At 45.1% G+C, this 15,381-nt stretch overlaps 1 protein-coding gene across 1 annotated transcript in view; it reads left to right on the top strand.

Moving 5' to 3' along the window:
- The first annotated feature begins 2,510 nt into the window (after positions 1–2,510).
- The window catches only part of hdac7a (histone deacetylase 7a), a 256,002-nt gene continuing 243,131 nt past the window's right edge, over positions 2,511–15,381 (top strand). The window contains exon 1 of the mRNA XM_061902483.1: positions 2,511–2,692. The gene's annotated coding sequence lies outside the window, so the exon portion shown is untranslated. The remainder of the gene's footprint in view (positions 2,693–15,381) is intronic.

The raw sequence follows: 15,381 nt of genomic DNA on the forward strand, positions 1-15,381 counted from the left end.
TTAGGGCTATATAAATAAACATTGATTGATTGATTGACAAATAAATATCAAATCCTCAATAGTAATTAAAGTCAGCGGGGTCTCAGATAAAAATGATGACCCCCGTGGGACAGCAAACAGGCGTCTTCATAGCGAGGGTGAGAAGAAAACAGTCTGGATGGTTCGCTTCCCCTTTGGTCCGGATGACACCATGTCGAATATTTCCAAAAACAATTTGAAATGTGGACTCGTCAGACCACAGAACACTTTTCCACTTTGCATCAGTCCATCTTAGATGATCTCGGGCCCAGAGAAGCCGACGGCGTTTCTGGATGTTGTTGATAAATGACTTTCGCTTTGCATAGTAGATCTTTAACTTGCACTTAGAGATGTAGCGACAAACTGTATTTAGTGACAGTGGTTTTCTGAAGTGTTCCTGACCCCATGTGGTGATATCCTTTAGAGATGGATGTCGGTTTTTGATACAGTGCCGGGGTCACGGTCATTCAACGTTGGTTTCCGGCCATGCCGCTTACGTGGAGTGATTTCTCCAGATTCTCTGAACCTTTTGATGATATTATGGAGCGTAGATGTTGAAATCCCTAAATTTCTTGCAATGTCACTTTGAGAAAGGTTGTTCTTAAACTGTTTGACTATTTTCTCACGCAGTTGTGGACAAAGGGGTGTACCTCGCCCCATCCTTTCTTGTGAAAGACTGAGCATTTTTTGGGAAGCTGTTTTTATAGCCAATCATGGCACCCACCTGTTCCCAATTAGCCTGCACACCTGTGGGATGTTCCAAATAAGTGTTTGATGAGCATTCCTCAACTTTATCAGTATTTATTGCCACCTTTCCCAACTTTTTTGCACGTGTTGCTGGCATCAAATTCTAAAGTTAATGATTATCTGCAAAATGTTTATGAGTTTGAACATCAAATATGTTGTCTTTGTAGCATATTCAACTGAATATGGGTTGAAAAGGATTTGCAAATCATTGTATTCTGTTTATATTTACATCTAACACAATTTCCCAACTCATATGGAAACGGGGTTTGTATATTATTCATAAAGCAAATTGTCACCTAGTCCATAGTGGATCTAACATAATATTGAGAGTCCAGTCCATAGTGGATCTAACATAATAGTGAGAGTCCAGTCCATAGTGGATCTAACATAATAGTGAGAGTCCAGTCCATAGTGGATCTAACATAATAGTGAGAGTCCAGTCCATAGTGGATCTAACATAATATTGTGTGAAAGTCCAGTCCATAGTGGATCTAACATAATAGTGAGAGTCCAGTCCATAGTGGATCTAACATAATAGTGAGAGTCCAGTCCATAGTGGATCTAACATAATAGTGAGAGTCCAGTCCATAGTGGATCTAACATAATAGTGAGAGTCCAGTCCATAGTGGATCCAACATAATAGTGAGAGTCCAGTCCATAGTGGATCTAACATAATAGTGAGAGTCCAGTCCATAGTGGATCTAACATAATAGTGAGAGTCCAGTCCATAGTGGATCTAACATAATAGTGAGAGAGTCCAGTCCATAGTGGATCTAACATAATAGTGAGAGAGTCCAGTCCATAGTGGATCTAACATAATAGTGAGAGTCCAGTCCATAGTGGATCCAACATAATAGTGAGAGAGTCCAGTCCATAGTGGATCTAACATAATAGTGAGAGTCCAGTCCATAGTGGATCCAACATAATAGTGAGAGTCCAGTCCATAGTGGATCTAACATAATAGTGAGAGAGTCCAGTCCATAGTGGATCTAACATAATAGTGAGAGTCCAGTCCATAGTGGATCCAACATAATAGTGAGAGTCCAGTCCATAGTGGATCTAACATAATAGTGAGAGTCCAGTCCATAGTGGATCCAACATAATAGTGAGAGAGTCCAGTCCATAGTGGATCTAACATAATAGTGAGAGTCCAGTCCATAGTGGATCTAACATAATAGTGAGAGTCCAGTCCATAGTGGATCTAACATAATAGTGAGAGAGTCCAGTCCATAGTGGATCTAACATAATAGTGAGAGTCCAGTCCATAGTGGATCCAACATAATAGTGAGAGTCCAGTCCATAGTGGATCTAACATAATAGTGAGAGTCCAGTCCATAGTGGATCTAACATAATAGTGAGAGAGTCCAGTCCATAGTGGATCTAACATAATAGTGAGAGTCCAGTCCATAGTGGATCTAACATAATAGTGAGAGTCCAGTCCATAGTGGATCTAACATAATAGTGAGAGTCCAGTCCATAGTGGACGCATATTTGTGTCCTCTTTTTTGGGAGTTCACAATATGCTGAGTCTATTCTAGACCTCCTCCTGATCTACACTTTCCTGCTATTGTGTTGTTTTTTTCTGTCATACCATCACACACTCCGCTCCTCCCTCCATTTTGGCCCTGGACTACAAGTTCTAAGAAGCGAGTGATACGGCACATCTGTGGAAGTCCACTTTCAGGGTTAATCTTTCCCTCGCTCTCTCTCTCTCTCTCTCCCCCTCCCTCCTATTGCCTTTCCTTGCGGCCCCTTACTTCCCCAACATTTGGACAAGAAGTGAAGCTGTACACACACACACACACACACACACACACACACGTGTCTTTATCTGATTGATACTTGTCTCTTTGTGTCTGCGCCGTGGATCTTTCCGGACTGAACTGTACCAGAACATGGACTGATGGGCTGCTGAGGGTTGACTCTGGTAAGGACAACTGTTGAGTGTGTTTGGGAACATGTCACCCATAATGCAACACTGCTATACGGTATGTTGATATATGCGATATTGCCAAAGGTAGAAGAAGCCCTGGCTCTCAGTCTTCGTTAATTCATCTCAAAGGTGTTCTATCAGATCAGGTCAGGACTCTGTGCAAGCCAGTCAAGTTCATCTACATCAGACTCTGTCATCCATGTCTTTATGGACCTTTTGTTGAAGAGGTTCATTTAGCCTACTGATGGTTGATTCATATAGGATCGTAACATAAAGTTTTGTACCTGAAAAGTTTTGGCTACCTTGTTTCTGCAGCCTTCATCAGATGTGTCACATAATGCTAGCGTATATGGATTGTTCCACCCAAACTGAAGTCAACTCACACCATAATTCCTCCGCTGACCCCTCCCCGTCAGTTTATGTGGCCTACCACTTGGTGGCTGAGTTGCTGTTGTTCCCAAACTCTTCCGTTTTGTTATAATAAAGCCGACAGTTGACTTTGGAAAATTTCAAGACCGGATTTGTTGCACAGGTGGCAACTCACATATAAACTTGAAGTGCCATCCCTTTCCTAACCCATAGTGTTTAATATGACGTTGGTCCACATTTTTGCCGCTATTACAGCTTCAACTCTTCTGGGAAGGCTGTCCACAAGGTTGCGGAGTGTGTGTATAGCAATTTTCCACCATTTTTCCAAAAGCGCGTTAAAGATGTTGGCCGAGAAACCCTGGCTCTCAGTCTACGTTCTAATTCATCCCAAAGGTGTTCTATCAGATCAGGTCAGGACTCTGTGCAAGCCAGTCAAGTTCATCTACATCAGACTCTGTCATCCATGTCTTTATGGACCTTTTGTTGAAGAGGTTCATTTAGCCTACTGATGGTTGACTCATATAGGATCGTAACATAAAGTTTTGTACCTGACAAGTTTCGGCTACCTTGTTTCTGCAGCCTTCATCAGAGGTGTCACGTGATGTTAGCATGACGTCATTTGTGACGTATTTTATGGATTGTTCCACCCAAACTGAAGTCAACTCACACCATAATTCCTCCGCTGACCCCTCCCCGTCAGTTTATGTGGCCTACCACTTGGTGGCTGAGTTGCTGTTGTTCCCAAACTCTTCCATTTTGTTATAATAAAGCCGACAGTTGACTTTGGAAAATTTCACGACCGGATTTGTTGCACAGGTGGCAACTCACATATAAACTTGAAGTGCCATCCCATTCCTAACCCATAGTGTTTAATATAATGTAGCGCCACCTTTTGCAGCTATTACAGCTTCAACTCTTCTGGGAAGGCTGTCCACAAGGTTGCAGAGTGTGTTTATAGGAATTGTCCACCATTCTTCCAAAAGCGCATTGAAGATGTTGGCTGAGAAAACCCTGGCTCTCAGTCTTTGTTCTAATTCATCCCGAAGGTGTTCTATCAGATCAGGTCAGGACTCTGTGCAGGCCAGTCAAGTTCATCTACATCAGACTCTGTCATCCATGTCTTTATGGACCTTTTGTTAAAGAGGTTCATTTAGCCTACTGATGTGTATTTATAAATGGTTGATTTATATAGACTCGTAACATAAAGTTTTGTACCTGACAAGTTTCGGCTACCTTGTTTCTGCAGCCTTCATCAGATGTGTCACGTAATGCTAGCGTGACGTCATCTGTGACGTGTTATATGGATTGTTCCACCCAAACTGAGGTCAACTCACACCATAATTCCTCCGCTGACCCTTCCCCGTCAGTTTATGTGGCCTACCACTTGGTGGCTGAGTTGCTGTTGTTCCCAAACTCTTCCATTTTGTTATAATAAAGCCAACAGTTGACTTTCGAACATTTGACATCCGAATTTGTTGCACAGGTGGCAACTCACATATAAACTTGAAGTGCCATCCCATTCCTAACCCATAGTGTTTAATATAATGTAGCGCCACCTTTTGCAGCTATTACAGCTTCAACTCTTCTGGGAAGGCTGTCCACAAGGTTGCAGAGTGTGTGTATAGCAATTTTCCACCATTTTTCCAAAAGCGCATTGAAGATGTTGGCTGAGAAAACCCTGGCTCTCAGTCTTTGTTCTAATTCATCCTAAAGGTGTTCTATCAGATCAGGTCAGGACTCTGTGCAGGCCAGTCAAGTACATCTACATCCGACTCTGTCATCCATGTCTTTATGGACCTTTTGTTGAAGAGTTTCATTTAGCCTACTGATGTGTATTTATAAATGGTTGACTCATATAGGCTCGTAACATAAAGTTTTGTACCTGACAAGTTTCGGCTACCTTGTTTCTGCAGCCTTCATCAGAGGTGTCACGTGACGTCATCTATGACGTATTTTATGGATTGTTCCACCCAAACTGAAGTCAACTCACACCATAATTCCTCCGCTGACCCCTCCCCGTCAGTTTATGTGGCCTACCACTTGGTGGCTGAGTTGCTGTTGTTCCCAAACTCTTCCATTTTGTTATAATAAAGCCGACAGTTGACTTTGGAACATTTCACGACCGGATTTGTTGCACTGGTGGCAACTCACATATAAACTTGAAGTGCCATCCCTTTCCTAACTCATAGTGTTGAATATGACGTTGGTCCACTTTTTTGCAGCTATTACAGCTTCAACTCTTCTGGGAAGGCTGTCCACAAGGTTGCCGAGTGTGTGTGTAGCGATTTTCCACCATTTTTCCGAAAGCGCATTGAAGATGTTTGCCGAGAAACCCTGGCTCTCAGTCTTCGTTCTAATTCATCCTAAAGGTGTTCTATCAGATCAGGTCAGGACTCTGTGCAGGCCAGTCAAGTGCATCTACATCAGACTCTGTCATCCATGTCTTTATGGACCTTTTGTTGAAGAGTTTCATTTAGCCTACTGATGTGTATTTATAAATGGTTGACTCATATAGGCTCGTAACATAAAGTTTTGTACCTGACAAGTTTTGGCTACCTTGTTTCTGCAGCCTTCATCAGAGGTGTCACGTGACGTCATCTGTGACGTATTTTATGGATTGTTCCACCCAAACTGAAGTCAACTCACACCATAATTCCTCCGCCGACCCCTCCCCGTCAGTTTATGTGGCCTACCACTTGGTGGCTGAGTTGCTGTTGTTCCCAAACTCTTCCATTTTGTTATAATAAAGCCGACAGTTGACTTTGGAACATTTCACGACCGGATTTGTTGCACAGGTGGCAACTCACATATGAACTTGAAGTGCCATCCCATTCCTAGCCCAAAGCTTTTAATATGACGTCGGTCCATATTTTTGCAACTATTACAGCTCCAACTCTTCTGTGAAGGCTGTCCACAAGGTTGCAGAGTGTGTGTATAACAATTATCCACCATTTTTCCAAAAGCGCATTGAAAATGTTGGCTGAGAAAACCCTGGCTCTCAGTCTTTGTTCTAATTCATCCCAAATGTGTTCTATCAGATCAGGTCAGGACTCTGTGCAGGCCAGTCAAGTTCATCTACATCAGACTCAGTCATCCATGTCTTTATGTACCTTGCTTTGTGCACTGTTCCACAGTTATGTTGGAAGAGGGAGGGGCCTGCTCCAAACTGTTCCCACAAGGTTAGGAGCATGGAATTGTCCAAAAATGTTTTAGTATCCTGGAGCATTCAGAACCAACTCATGAAACACAACCCCACACCATAATTCCTCCTCCGCCAAATTCCACACTGGGCACAATGCAGTCCGAAATGTAGCGTTCTCCTGGCAACCTCCAAACCCAGACTGGTCTATCAGATTGTCAAATGGAAAAGTGTGATTCATCAGTCCAGAAAAGGGGCCTCCACTGCTCTAGAGTCCAGTGGTGATGACCTTTACACCACTGAATCCCACACTTTGCATTGGACTTGGTGATTTATGGCTTAGACACAGCTGCCCGGCCATGGAAACCAATTCCATGAAGCTCTCTGCGTACTGTACGTGGGCTAATTGGAAGGTCTGTAGCAACTGACTGTGCAGAAAGTCTTTGAACTATGGGCTTCAGCATCTCTGTCCGTTTACCTGGCCTACCACTTGGTGGCTGAGTTGCTGTTGTTCCCAAAACTCTTCACTTTCCTTTAATAAAGTTGACTTTGGAATATTTAGGGAATGAGGACATTTCACGACCGGATGTGTTGCACGGGTGGCATCCTATGACAGTTCCATGCTGGAAATCACTGAAAGCGGCCCGTTTTTCACAAATGTTTGTAGAAACAGTCTCCATGCCTATGTGCTTGATTTGATACATCAGGCCTAGGGGTCAGGACACCGGATGGGTGGCCAAATACTTTTGGCGTGTGGTAGCTTTGATGATTTATGAAAAAAGTCTGCGGGCTATAGAGCGTTTTCCGTTCGGGCTCCAGTACTCTGGAATGCCCTCCCGGTAACAGTTCGAGATGCCACCTCAGTAGAAGCATTTAAGTCTCACCTTAAAACTCATCTGTATACTCGAGCCTTTAAATAGACCTCCTTTTTAGACCAGTTGATCTGCCGCTTCTTTTCTTTCTCCTATGTCCCCCCCTCCCTTGTGGAGGGGGTCCGGTCCGATGACCATGGATGAAGTACTGGCTGTCCAGAGTCGAGACCCAGGATGGACCGCTCGTCGGGACCCAGGATGGACCGCTCGCCTGTATCGGTTGGGGACATCTCTACGCTGCTGATCCGCTTGAGATGGTTTCCTGTGGACGGGACTCTCACTGCTGTCTTGGAGCTTATATGCTATTCTGTTTGTTTATGTCCCCTAGCTTCCACGCTAGCGCCCTTTGTTCTTTTTAGCTCCCAAGCTAGTTCTGTTGGTTTTTGGTTAGTGCCTTTGTGCAAGTGTTTTTGTTCTTAGTTTGGTTTATTATATAAATACATTCTTATTCCTACCCTCACGCTGTGTTCCATCTTCCGCTGCACCCACGAGAGAACAATGTATCGGTTGGGGACATCTCTACGCTGCTGATCCGCCTCCGCTTGAGATGGTTTCCTGTGGACGGGACTCTCGCTGCTGTCTTGGATCCGCTTGAACTGAACTCTCGCGGCTGTGTTGGAGCCACTATGGATTGAACTTTCACAGTATCATGTTAGACCCGCTCGACATCCATTGCTTTCGGTCCCCTAGAGGGGGGGTTGCCCACATCTGAGGTCCTCTCCAAGGTTTCTCATAGTCAGCATTGTCACTGGCGTCCCACTGGATGTGAATTCTCCCTGCCCACTGGGTGTGAGTTTTCCTTGCCCTTTTGCGGGTTCTTCCGAGGATGTTGTAGTCGTAATGATTTGTGCAGCCCTTTGAGACATTTGTGATTTGGGGCTATATAAATAAACATTGATTGATTGATGAGAAAGTGTACACCAGCTTCTATTGTTGCCACTCACCTCTTAACTGCGGTCAAAGGTAGTCGAGTGACCGGCTTCCTCCGGTAGTTCTGAGGCCCGCAGTCTCTCCCACGCCTGAGAAGACAAAGAAACGGGAAAATGACACACAGAGCATGTTTTGTTTACGGACAAACATTTTTGACGTGCTATTAAAGGCCGGGAGGCGCCGAGAAAGCTGGAAACAAAACCACCCACAGTGGAAGTGGAGTCAGCTGAATTATTGAGTGGGGTGTTGACTTTGGAACTGACAGACCTTGCAGGGGGGGGGGCTTTAAAATGGTCAAAAAGAAAAGTGGGGGGGAAAAAAACAATCCATGTTGTGTATGTGGTGTCGCTTCCACCTGGCATGAAAAGGAGGGGAGGAGTGAGGAGCAGCCAGAGGGTTGTTTATAAAGGGAGGGAGCGGATTGTGTCCATCTGGGATTATCTCCAGATGAAAAGTTCCCCACCCTCAGCCCAAACATCTCTTTCACCCCCCAACTCTCTGTGAACCCTTTGTCACTCCACTTCTACTTCACTGGATGTGACTGCAACTTGTAGACCTGCAGGACTTACACTATGTCCATAGTGGATCTAACATAATAGTGAGAGTCCAGTCCATAGTGGGTCTAACATAATAGTGAGAGTCCAGTCCATAGTGGATCTAACATAATAGTGAGAGTCCAGTCCATAGTGGATCTAACATAATAGTGTGAGAGTCCAGTCCATAGTGGATCTAACATAATAGTGAGAGAGTCCAGTCCATAGTGGATCTAACATAATAGTGAGAGTCCAGTCCATAGTGGATCTAGCATAATAGTAAGAGTCCAGTCCATAGTGGATCCAACATAATAGTGAGAGTCCAGACCATAGTGGATCTAGCATAATAGTAAGAATCCAGTCCATGGTGGATCTAACATAATAGTGAGAGTCCAGTCCATAGTGGATCTAACATAATAGTGAGAGTCCCGTCCATAGTGGATCTAACATAATAGTGACAGAGTCCAGTCTATAGTGGATCTAACATAATAGTGAGAGTCCAGTCCATAGTGGATCTAACATAATAGTGTGAGTCCAGTCCATAGTGGATCTAACATAATAGTGAGAGTCCAGTCCATAGCGGATCTAACATAATAGTGAGAGTCCAGTCCATAGTGGATCTAACATAATAGTGAGAGTCCAGTCCATAGTGGATCTAACATAATAGTGAGAGTCCAGTCCATAGTGGATCTAACATAATAGTGAGAGTCCAGTCCATAGTGGATCTAACATAATAGTGAGAGTCCAGTCCATAGTGGATCTAACATAATAGTGAGAGTCCAGTCCATAGCGGATCTAACATAATAGTGAGAGTCCAGTCCGTAGTGGATCTAACATAATAGTGAGAGTCCAGTCCGTAGTAGATCTAACATAATAGTGTGAGAGTCCAGTCCATAGTGGATCTAACATAATAATGTGAGTGTCCAGTCCATAGTGGATCTAACATAATAATGTGAGAGTCCAGTCCATAGTGGATCTAACATAATAGTGAGAGTCCAGTCCATAGTGGATCTAACATAATAGTGAGAGTCCAGTCCATAGTGGATCTAACATAATAGTGAGAGTCCAGTCCATAGTGGATCTAACATGATAGTGTGAGAGTCCAGTCCATAGTGGATCTAACATAATAATGTGAGTGTCCAGTCCATAGTGGATCTAACATAATAATGTGAGAGTCCAGTCCATAGTGGATCTAACATAATAGTGAGAGTCCAGTCCATAGTGGATCTAACATAATAGTGAGAGTCCAGTCCATAGTGGATCTAACATAATAGTGAGAGTCCAGTCCATAGTGGATCCAACATAATAGTGACAGAGTCCAGTCCATAGTGGATCTAACAGAATAGTGAGAGTTCAGTCCATAGTGGATCTAACATAATAGTGAGAGTCCAGTCCATAGTGGATCCAACATAATAGTGAGAGTCCAGTCCATAGTGGATCTAACATAATAGTGAGAGTCCAGTCCATAGTGGATCTAACATAATAGTGAGAGTCCAGTCCATAGTGGATCTAACATAATAGTGTGAGAGTCCAGTCCATAGTGGATCTAACATAATAGTGAGGGTCCAGTCCATAGTGGGTCTAACATAATAGTGAGAGTCCAGTCCATAGTGGATCTAACATAATAATGTGAGAGTCCAGTCCATAGTGGATCTAACATAATAGTGAGAGTCCAGTCCATAGTGGATCTAACATAATAGTGAGAGTCCAGTCCATAGTGGATCTAACATAATAGTGTGTGAGTCCAGTCCATAGTGGATCTAACATAATAGTGAGAGTCCAGTCCATAGTGGATCTAACATAATAGTGAGAGTCCAGTCCATAGTGGATCCAACATAATAGTGAGAGTCCAGTCCATAGTGGATCTAACATAATAGTAAGAGTCCAGTCCATAGTGGATCTAACATAATAGTGAGAGTCCAGTCCATAGTGGATCTAACATAATAGTAAGAGTCCAGTCCATAGTGGATCTAACATAATAGTGAGAGTCCAGTCCATAGTGGGGCCAGCAGAAGACCATCCCGAGCAGAGACAGCACAGGGATGTCCCCAACCCATGCACAGGCGAGCGGTCCGCCCCGAGTCCCAACTCTGGACGGCCAGCACTTCATCCATGGCCACTGGACCTGTGTCCCACCAGGGAGAGGGGGGCAGAGAAGAAAAGAAATGGCAGATCAACTGGTCTAAAAAGTCGGTCTATTTAAAGACTAGAGTATACAAATGAGTCTTAAGATGGGACTTAAATGCTTCTACTTATTAAGCTTCAATGCCTTTTCTTAGGGTTTTGTTGATTTTTGGTTTAAGCATTAGACACTTTTTTACCTGCACCCTGCCTCCCGCTGTTTCCGAAATCTACAAAACACAGTGAAAAACTGCATTAGATAAATGGTCAATGACTTATAGGCAATATTTTCTTTATTATTATTTTTTTTTTCTTCATCTAAACTTGTTCAAATGTGATACATGTGGCTGTCCGTCTCCCGACATGCATACCAATGTTTGGAGTTGTTGGCCAAACACACTAAAGTTCCAGTGGGTGTTTTTGCGGAGCCTCTCAAGCTGCGGGAGGACTGGAGTCAAGGGGGTGAAACTTTGGGGTGGAATAAGAGCAACACTTGCTGGTGGATCTCTGGGAAAAACAACAGCTCAGGCCTTTGGACACATTCTCACCCCTCTGGGCAGACATCTAAGAGTGGAATAAATTCCTTTCACAAACAAATACGATATAGTATTTCCAAATCTAAAAATGATAAAAATGACCTGAGTTGGGTGGCTCAGATGGTAGAGTGGGCGAAAGACCCGACTTCCGCCATCCTCGTCGATGTTGTCGTATCCTTGTTCTTCTTATTATAATTAGATGTGGTCCGGTAACACACAAGATCCATCTTGTTCCGCTTATCTAAGGTTGGGTCGCGGGGGCAGTAGCCTAAGCAGGGAAGCCCAGACTTCCCTCTCCCCAGCCACTTCATCCAGCTCCTCCCGGGGGATCTTGAGGTGTTCCCAAGGCCAGTCTTCCCAACGTGTCCTGGGTCTTCCCCGTGGCCTCCTACCGGTCTAATGTGCCCTAAACACCACCCTAGGGAAGCGTTTGGGTGGCTTTCAGAGCAGCACTAGGAAGTTAACCCCTTTACTACTGTTACCCCAGGTGGCCCTTGGCAAAGGCCTAGTACCTGACTGCCCCCTAGCTAGGGATACGGTGAAGACCTCAACGGCGGAGCAGGCAAAGAACTGCTCACCCCAAATCCTCCAAACAACAGGCTAACCTCCTCCAACTTCCGAGGACAAAGCTCCGAACAATGGGAGACTGGGTTTTCTGCTCCGCCGCTCCCATACTGTGGAACGCTCTCCCTGACCACCTGAGGGCACCACAGACTGTGGATGAAAGGCTTAAAAACCCTTCTTTTTAAAAAAAAAAGAGGAAAAAAAAGCCTTTTTTTTAGATAAATGCATGCTAGTTAGTTTTTGTTTTTATTTATTCGTATTATCTTTTAATTATTTTTTTATTACACTTTAGCACTTTGTGGTTGTTTGCTCAATAATAATAAAATCTATTATTATTATTATTATTATTATTACACGTCACAAACCAAAATAACAAAAAGACATCATACATGACCAACCCATTTACACGCTTGTCAGACAGGTATAGGATTATGTTGTAGCGGGGTGTGTATATTGTAGCGTCCCGGAATAGTTAGTGCTGCAAGGGGTTCTGGGTATTTGTTCTGTTGTGTTTATGTTGCGTTACGGTGCGGATGTTCTCCCGAAATGTGTTTGTCATTCTTGTTTGGTGTGGGTTCACAGTGTGGCGCATATTTGTAACAGAGTTAAAGTTGTTTATACCGCCACCCTCAGTGTGACCTGTATGGCTGTTGACCAAGTATGCTTGCATTCACTCATGTGTGTGTAAAAGCTGCATATATTATGTGACATGGCCAGCTCGCTGTTTGCATGGGGGAAAAGCAACACAACCACAAGGTGTAGAGAACGCTAAAGCCACGCCCCCAATATCGTTGACCGGGTGGAAATCGGGAGAAATTCGGGAGGATGGATGCCCTGGGGGATTTTCGAAATTCTGGAGTCTCCCGGGAAAATCGGGAGGGTTGGTAAGTATGCATCGTGGACGCCATACTTGCTCCACAGTAAGTTTTTGTTGTCGTCCAGCATTCTGTTTTTGTTTACTTTGTAGCCAGTTCAGTTTTAGTCTCATTCTGCATAGCCTTCCCTAAGCTTCAATACCATTTCTTAGGGGCACTCACCTTTTGTTAATTTTTGGTTTAAGCATTAGAGACCTTTTTGTTTACTAAGGGGGAGATGACGGCAGACAGACACCAGGTGGCGGTAATGTTCATAAATGTATGTTATACTGTCTATAGTCAATGTATACATAATAACAAACAATACTACTGAACTACAAAATAGAAGGTGACAAAATCCAAGAGTGTATGCGTGTGACTATGTGTGTAGATTAGCTGAAGTGTGTGTTACCAAAGTGTTGACGAGAGCGAAGGAACGGGGAAGTCCACGGGGCAGGCAGGATCAGGGGCGAGCGAGGAAGTCGAAATCCAGGAAAATCGGAAGGAAAACATGTTCACCATATGAGAAACTAAGTTCCCGCGAGGATCCCTGGGTCCATTGGTCTTTTAAGCAGCTCGCCCTCATCAATTCCAGGTGTGTAGAAAGGTAATCGTCTACAGGCTTGTAGCTGCGTGGGCGTGCTGCTCTCAGCGCGAGCAGGGGCGTGTCTGAGCGTGCTGTCGGCTGAGAGACTGCATGTGGGCGTGGCCCGCGGTGCCCGCATGAGGCACAGAGGACGCATCGCAATGCGCCCTGGCCTTGACACTTTTTACCTGCACCCTGCCTCCCGCTGTTTCCTGCATCTACAAAGCAATTAGCTACCGGCTGCCACCTACTGGGGCGACATTGCTCGGTTGGTAGAGCGGCTGTGCCAGCAACTTGAGGGTTGCAGGTTCGATTCCCGCTTCCGCCATCCTAGTCACTGTTGTTGTAAGATGTGACTTTAAGGTTTTACTACTTACGTATAAAATACTACACGGTCTAGCTCCATCCTATCTTGACGATTGTATTGTACCATATGTCCCGGCAAGAAATCTGCCTTCAAAAGACTCCGGCTTATTAGTGATTCCTAAAGCCCAAAAAAAGTCTGCGGGCTATAGAGCGTTTTCCGTTCGGGCTCCAGTACTCTGGAATTTCCTCCCGGTAACAGTTCGAGATGCTACCTCAGTAGAAGCATTTAAGTCTCATCTTAAAACTCATTTGTATACTCTAGCCTTTAAATAGACCTCCTTTTTAGACCAGTTGATCTGCCGCTTCTTTTCTTTTTTCTCCTATGTCCCCCCCTACCTTGTGGAGGGGGTCCGGTCCGATGACCATGGATGAAGTACTGGCTGTTCAGAGTCGGGACCCAGGATGGACCGCTCCCCATCCCTACGCTGCTGATCCGCCTCCGCTTGGGATGGTTTCCTGTGGACGGGACTCTCGCTGCTGTCTTGGATCCGCTTTGAACTGAACTCTCGCGGCTGTGTTGGAGCCACTATGGATTGAACTTTCACAGTATCATGTTAGACCCGCTCGACATCCATTGCTTTCGGTCCCCTAGAGGGGGGGGGGGGGGGTTGCCCACATCTGAGGTCCTCTCCAAGGTTTCTCATAGTCAGCATTGTCACTGGCGTCCCACTGGATGTGAATTCTCCCTGCCCACTGGGTGTGAGTTTTCCTTGCCCTTTTGTGGGTTCTTCCGAGGATGTTGTAGTCGTAATGATTTGTGCAGCCCTTTGAGACATTTGTGATTTGGGGCTATATAAATAAACATTGATTGATTGATTGATTGTGTCCTTGGGCAAGACACTTTACCCACCTGCTCCCAGTGCCACCCACACTGGTTTAAAGGTATCTTAGATATTGGGTTTCACTATGTAAAGTGCTTTGAGTCACTAGAGAAAAGCGCTATATAAATATAATTCACGTCACTACTGGTATGGAAGAGTATTACAGGGTTACTCTGCCCAGCTCTAGACAGCAGCGACACTCAACAACAACACATCATTTGCAGACTATAATTACTTCTTTGCAAAAAAAACATTTTTCACCCCAAATAGGTGAAATTAGATCATCTCCCTGTATCTCACGGCCGCGGCACAGTGGTTGAAAAACACTGAAGCAGAGGGCGAGCAAATGAGCCACATTCATCATCGCGTCCGTCCTTTGATGATCACCAAGCATCTCCTGGATCCGTGCCGGACAAGCATCATGTGACCACTCTCCTTTATCTACCCTGCTTGATGTCCCTTCCTCCAGCCCGCCTTCCTCCCTGCGGCCAGCGATAAGAGGACAGCGATGGTGGCGCTTCCTTTTTAGCCAGAGGAAGCAGGAAGTGTAGCTTTGGAACCGCAGCCTATCCGAGGAACCCCCCCGGGCCGGGGTCCGCCGGGATCGTTATCGCCACACACATTGTGTTTTAGGGCAGGGGGGGGGGGGGGGGGGTGGACGTCACCTGTCGGCATGGAAACCCTCCGTTATATTACTTACTTAGCTGAGAGCTGCCGGATGGGAAGCCACCTGGGAACCGGCGAACCCCCGTGTCACTTTGACCTCAGGGTTGGCTGGCAGGGTCAGAGGACGATTGGCTAATTATCGGCCTAATCACAGCCCAGGTTGGGTTATCTCCCGTTACGGCGGCGCTGTGGAGCTTATACAAACACCACCAAGCATTCATCACTTAATGAAGTCCAGTGACACCCCCGGGGGGGCGCGGGTGTCGGGCGTGGGCTGAAAAGAGCAGTTTAGCAATTGGGAGGTTTTCCCAAGCCTAACGTGTGAC

This window comes from Nerophis ophidion, linkage group LG06, assembly GCF_033978795.1.
Source record: "Nerophis ophidion isolate RoL-2023_Sa linkage group LG06, RoL_Noph_v1.0, whole genome shotgun sequence".
Taxonomy (NCBI): Eukaryota; Metazoa; Chordata; class Actinopteri; order Syngnathiformes; family Syngnathidae; genus Nerophis; species Nerophis ophidion.